Source organism: Salvelinus namaycush, chromosome 21 (assembly GCF_016432855.1).
Source record: "Salvelinus namaycush isolate Seneca chromosome 21, SaNama_1.0, whole genome shotgun sequence".
NCBI lineage: Eukaryota > Metazoa > Chordata > Actinopteri > Salmoniformes > Salmonidae > Salvelinus > Salvelinus namaycush.
In genome coordinates, this window is record NC_052327.1 from 16,087,523 (window position 1) to 16,094,247 (window position 6,725).

Here is a 6,725-nt window from a genome sequence, read left to right on the forward strand (position 1 = left end):
GGCGGCACACAATTGGCCCAGCGTCGTTAGGGTTTGGCCGGGATAGGCCGGGATAGGCCGTCATTGTAAATGAGAATTTGTTCTTAACTGACTTGCCTAGTTAAATAAATAGAAAAGTCATAACTGTTAATGGTAATAAGCTGTTATGCTTAGGCTGACTACCGCTGTATATGACACTACAAGGTATTATTACCACCAACGACACCTGGGGTCTGTTCAGGGTGGTGCAATGTCCAGATAGAAACACATTTTGTAATATTGATATGATTCTGTCCTCAAGAATAGAGTCTTATACACTTATCAGCTCTTTACATTACATTTATGTCTCCAACGTTCTGGACATTGAGCCCGATGGAATAATACTGTACATTGCTGCTATGTCACGCTTATGACAGCCTAAAGACGCTCTATAACAGCAGGTTCAAGTAGTACGGTATCTGCTGGATTAACCATGTGCAATTTTAGTTGGGATATATTTTATTGGTGCGTTACTGTTAAATGTTACTGTCGGTAAAGAAAGGGAGATATAAGAAACAAACGGACGGGATCCTCATGTCATTATTGTTGTTTGATGCAAGATAACACTATTTTCCTACCCTACTTTTTTGTACCTTTTGATTTTCTTAAAGCGATCCAAGTTTAGCAAAGTAATTTTTTCATACGGAGTCCACTTATTAGACTTGTAAGCCACAATTGACTCAAATGTTTTCAATGCTAGTATGTTCACTGCTGTTATATCTTTGCACAATTTCAAAATTGAATTTATTATAAGATTAACAGTTTGGTGTCATAGTTGTGTTCCAACGATGTGCTTATTCAGTGACGGGGAAGAAAGACTCCCATGGGTAGATCAGTGTGCTTTTTGCCAGTCATTGACTCATTACATTTTAGTCATTTAGCAGACGCTCTTATCCAGAGCGCATACAGTGCATACATTTTATTACATTTTTTATTTTTATACATACTGAGACAAGGATATCCCTACCGGCCAAACCCTCCCTAACCCGGACGACGCTATGCCAATTGTGCGTCGCCCCACGGACCTCCCGGTTGCGGCCGGCTGCGACAGAGCCTGGGCGCGAACCCAGCCCAGCCTGGGCGCGAACCCAGAGACTCTGGTGGCGCAGCTAGCACTGCGATGCAGTGCCCTAGACCACTGCGCCACCCGGGGAAGCTCTTAAAGCAGCTTCTGCGTCAAGGAACTTTTATTGTAATCCACTCATGATTGACACTACGAACGTGTCCCGCGTTACATTTCACTACAGAATCACACAAATAGGCTCATAGGAATCATTTAGGTTTTGTGCTGCACCTGTTTCTTTTCTGTTACTTCGTGTACCTGTTACGATTCCCAAACGTATTATTCTCTCCTTCCTGCTGAAATGAAAATAATATTTTTCCCAGGTCAGTGTTCATATGCACCAGCCAAAATATAAATATCTTCCCGTTTTTGTTTTTACAAACCATTACTTTTATGTGCTGAATCTCTAAATACCTCCATACAAAAGTTAATAATGAACCAAAATTGGCATTTGCACGAAGCGTCTACAAGGTTTTGGTTTGACTCTCCTGAAAACTTCTGAGATGGTAATGAACCTCATCCTCCACCAAGGTGATTGCTGCGTTTTAGAAGCTTTCAAATAGGTTGGGAAAAGCGATGGAAATAAATGGTGTACTTCGTTTTTCTCAGTCTCGTGCAATTTCTGGATCTGTGTTGAAACGTATCTACTGTGCATTCGGAAAGTATTCAGAACACTTGACTCTTCCCACATTTTGTTAACAGCCTTATTCTAAAATGGATCAAATAGTTTTTTGCCCTCAACACACAACACCCCATAATGACAAAGCAAAAACAGGTTTTTATAAACTTAAATATCACATTTACATAAGTATTCAGACCCTTTACTCAGTACTTTGCTGAAGCACCTTTGGCAGCGATTACAGCCTTGAGTCTTCTTGGGTATGATGCTACAAGCTTGGCACACTTTGGGGGGTTTCTCCCATTCTTGTCTGCAAGTCCTCTCAGGCTGGATGGGGAGTGTCGCTGCACAGCTATTTTCAGGTCTCCAGAGATGTTTGATCGTGTTCAAGTCCGGGCTCTGGCTGGGCCACTCAAGGAGATTAAGAGACTTGTTCCGAAGCCACTCCTGCGTTGTCTTGGCTGTGTGCTTAGGGTCGTTGTCCTGTTGGATGTGAACCTTTGCCCTAGTCTGAGGTCCTGAGCAGGTTTTCATCAAGGATCTCTCTGTACTTTGCTCCCTTCATCTTTCCCTCGATCCTGACTGGTCTTCCAGTCCTTGCCCCTGAAGATCATCCCCACAACATGATGCTGCCACCGCCATGCTTCACCGTAGGGATGGTGTCAGGTTTCCTCCAAACGTGAAGCTTGGCATTCAGGCAAAAGAGTTCGCTCTTGGTTTCATCTGAGAGTCCTTTAGGTGCCTTTTGGCAAACTTCAAGCAAGCTGTCATGTGCCTTTTACTGAGGAGTGGCTTCTGTCTGGCCACTCTACCATAAAGGCCTGATTGGTGGAGTGCTGCAGAGATGGTTGTCCTTCTGGAAGGTTCTCCCATCTCCACAAAGGGACTCTGGAGCTTTGTCAGGGTGACTCTCGGGTTCTTGTTCACCTCCCTGACCAAGGCCCACCTCCCTGACAAAGGCCCGGAATATTGAGTACAATAATTTCTCATGTCTCCATAAAACTCCTCTGTGCGTCAATATTAATAAAATAAAAAAATCCCAACACTCAAACCACACAGACATAAAGCCAAGTCCTGCCTTTTGATATCCAGCTGAGTGTGAACAATGTTGCCCATGAGATGCAGGTGTTTGACCGTGTCCTTAGCCTTCCTAGTGCTGGTGAAGATCTCCACCTTTCCAAACTTGGCACATGTCTCAGCCAGGAACTGCTCCTTGTTGTCATTGAGGTGAGCAAAAGGTAACCTTGATGGGAATGGGCCCGTCGTGAACTCAACCAGAGGGGACATAACGAGGATACACTAGGCTTCTCATAATGACCTCAACACAGTCACCTTGAGAAACATAATACAAACAGATAAATAGCCTGTTCCCTGATCTTAGTCCCATCTTGCCAACTCTTTTGATCATTGTCAAACATAACAATGACTATAGGAGTTGCAAGACTGCAGATCTGGGACCAGGCTACCAGACACACATTATATCCTTTAAATATCACAGACATGTCTCGGAAATATCGATTTACATTCAAAATCCAAACCAGTTACCTCTGAGCTGGGAGCTGCTGACGTAGCTGATGGGTGAGTTGGCAGTAAGGGCCATGGGCTGCCTGCATGCCTATGCTCGGAGCTCATCCCTGGCTAGCTCTGGTAGTGATGCCCCCATTCAAACGACTTACATGCAGTGGCGATTTTAGCACGTAAATCGTGCTAAAATCGTGGGGCAAAAAAATATGTTTTAGATGCATGCCAGCAAATCCACAACACTAAACAATACTTTAATTAAGAGCCTACATAAAGCTGTCCCAACACCTTACCTCTGCTACACCTGGCTATCAGCGGAGCCTTGTCTGGCAGCGAAACAGTTCATTCAGCCTCATTTACTGGCTTTAAAAAATATATCTGACATGGCTGACTTGCTTAAACAAATGGGATTTCTACTGACAATTTAAGATGTACAAACTAAGGCATAAGGGGACGACGAGCAGGAAAGGAGGCAATCCGTAATTTCGATTAAGACATTAATGAGCGAACTAGGACAGAATTCAGAACATGGGCCGTTCTTACAGCATTCTCATTGTACACCAAGTCAGAACTGTAGGATAAATAAAGGGGGCATATAAGCAGACATTGAAAGCTCTTTACAATATTCAATGATTACATTTCTCTAAAGCAGGCTATAGGCTACATGTGCACCACCGTCCAAACAGGCGAAATTAAGACCGGAAAAGGGACCAAATTATTAGGGTGAGGCACATGGGCTACTAGCAGCTTGCTACAGTATACATATCTCCCTGGCATATTACATCATTAATGCAGCAGCATACAAGACATTTTTGGACTCACCTTGTTGTGCTGTTCTCACTTGATCAGGAAGGTGGTGCGGGGGTCCTTGGTGGGCAAATTTTGTCATCAAAGTCTGGCATTCTCTGGATTTATGGTGCTTTCAAGACAACTGGTAACTCTGAAAAAACAATGTCGAATCATGATGACGTCAGTGATTTTCAGGTTGAGCTCTAGAAAGCATCCCGAATTCCAATTCCGAGTTGGATGACCATTCAAAACATTAATTAGTACCCGCAAAACACCAGTCTCAACGTCAACAGTGAAGATACAACTCCGGGATGCTGGCCTTCTAGGCGGAGTTCCTCTGTCCATTGTCTGTGTTCTTTTGCCCATCTTAATCTTATTTTAATTGGCCAGTCTGAGATATGGCATTTTCATTGCAACTCTGCCTAGAAGGCCAGCATCCCGGAGTCGACTCTTCAGTGTTGATGTTGAGACTGCTGCTTTGTTCTGTGCAATCTGCAGCCTCCTAATTTAACATGCTGATGCATTTCCCCAGACCACAGAACAGTAGTTCACCTGACTCTCAATGTTTGGGTTGTTTTGCTTAAGAATCTTTCCCAGTAAATATTTAGCTATCCTCTTGATCATGCATGCAGTTTTTATATATATTTTTTTACATAGTTATTTTAGACGACCATGATAAGCAATTGTCCAGCTATACCCCTAGTATTTTAGTTTCTTGGCCCCTTCCTCATACTTAATTGTATCCCATGCTGTGTTGGCCTTTTCCTGGTGGAACAGACCAATATAACCTTTGTTTTCTTGGTGTTCAAAACAGGGTTGTTCCGGCAAACCCACTCCCTGATATTTCCCAGATTTATGTATTGCCTAGTTAAATAAAGGTTCAATTATTATAATTATTTAAAAACCTGTTTAACCGATTTGTCTTGCTGTATACATTGTAGTATCATCTGCAAATATAGTAGCTTGAGTTTCTATTAAGTTGGTATATATTAAGTAAATAAGTGGCCCAAGGTAGCTGCCCTGCTGTATTCCACAGTTTAAAGCATGAGTGGAAGAAAATTACCCATTGATATAGGTGGACTATTTCTTGTCAGTTAGATATGACTGTACCCAATTCAATGCTGCCTCCTTAAACCCATAATGCAATAGTTTTGTCAAAATTATTTCATTATCCAGTAAATCAAATGCTACACTAAAATTGAGCCACTGGTCAGCCATGTCAACCAATGCAGTGGTAGTGGAATGGTTTTTGTGATAAGCATGCTGATTGGCTGTGATCAGATCATTATTTTCCATATACCCCCATATTTGTCTACTCACAATATCCTGAATATCTTACTGAGTGAAGGGAGTAGAATAACTGGTTGACTATTGGCAGGAGTAATGGGTTCTTTGCTGTCTTTCAGGATTGGACAAAGTTTAGCATGCTTCCATACATTTGGAAATGTCCCCTTTTCCAGTGAACAATTAAAAAATTTGTCACGTGTGCCAAATACAGCAAGTGTAGACCTTACAGTGAAATGCTTACTGACAAGCCCTTAACCAACAGTGCAGTTCAAGAAGAGTTAAGAAAATATTTACTAAAGTAAAAATGTATCAAAAGTAACACAATAACAATAACGAGGCTATATACAGGGGGTACCGATACCAAGTCAATGTGCGGGGGTACAGGGTAGTCGAGGTAATTTGTACATGTAGGTAGGGGGTGAAGTGTCTATGCATAGATAAACAACGAGTAGCAGCAGTGTACAAAACAAATGGGGGAGTGTCAATGTAAATAGTCCGGTGGCCATTTGATTAATTGTTCCGCGGTCTTATGGCTTGGGGGTAGAAGCTGTTAATTAGCCTTTTGGTCCTAGACTTGACGCTCCGGTACCGCTTGCCATGCGGTAGCAGAGAAAACAGTCTGACTTGGGTGACTGGAGTCACTCTGACCATTTTTTGGGCTTTCCTCTGACACTGCTTGCAGCTCCATTGAATATGTATTTCATTGGAGCTGCAATCTGGGGAGCAGCATAGCAAAGTAAAAATTGTCCATAAGATCATAACCTGTAGATTTACCACTGGGTAATGACTTCAATAGGTTTAACATCTCCTCTGACACCATTTGTTGACTAAAAGATATGTTGTTTTTTTTGCTCATAATATGATCATCAAACCATTGGGCAATAGCTTGTTTGGAAGAATGGGTGTTTACACTATCGCTCAGTAAATACATTTAAATTTGGGAAAATGATTGGCAATATCAGCTGGTTTTGTTATTGTTTTCCCGTCAACCTCCACACTAGATGGGCATGATGAGATAGATGTACCAAGTAAGCACTTAAGTGTATTCCATACCTTTTTACAATCAGTTAAAGTATTTTTGTTTTAAAAAATTATTACGATTTTATTTAACTGCATAATTACGTAGTGTTATATAATTCTGTTCAATTTCTAGTTTAGATTTGGCTGCTAAGACTGCCATATTTCTTTAAGAAAATGCCTGTCGTAGAAAATTACAAAATTAGACATACTATGCTGTTTTTACATAGAGAATTGTCCATTGTAATATGCTAGTGTTTTTTTCCCCTGATGCAGGCTTATTGTCGTGTGACTTAGTTATAAGTCTGGGCGTACAGATAAGAGCCGGGTGCGACCGCAGTGTGTGACATCCCGTTTTTACTATCTGCAGGAACTGCTCTGTATGGAAACTTGCAGGAAGGAACAGACATT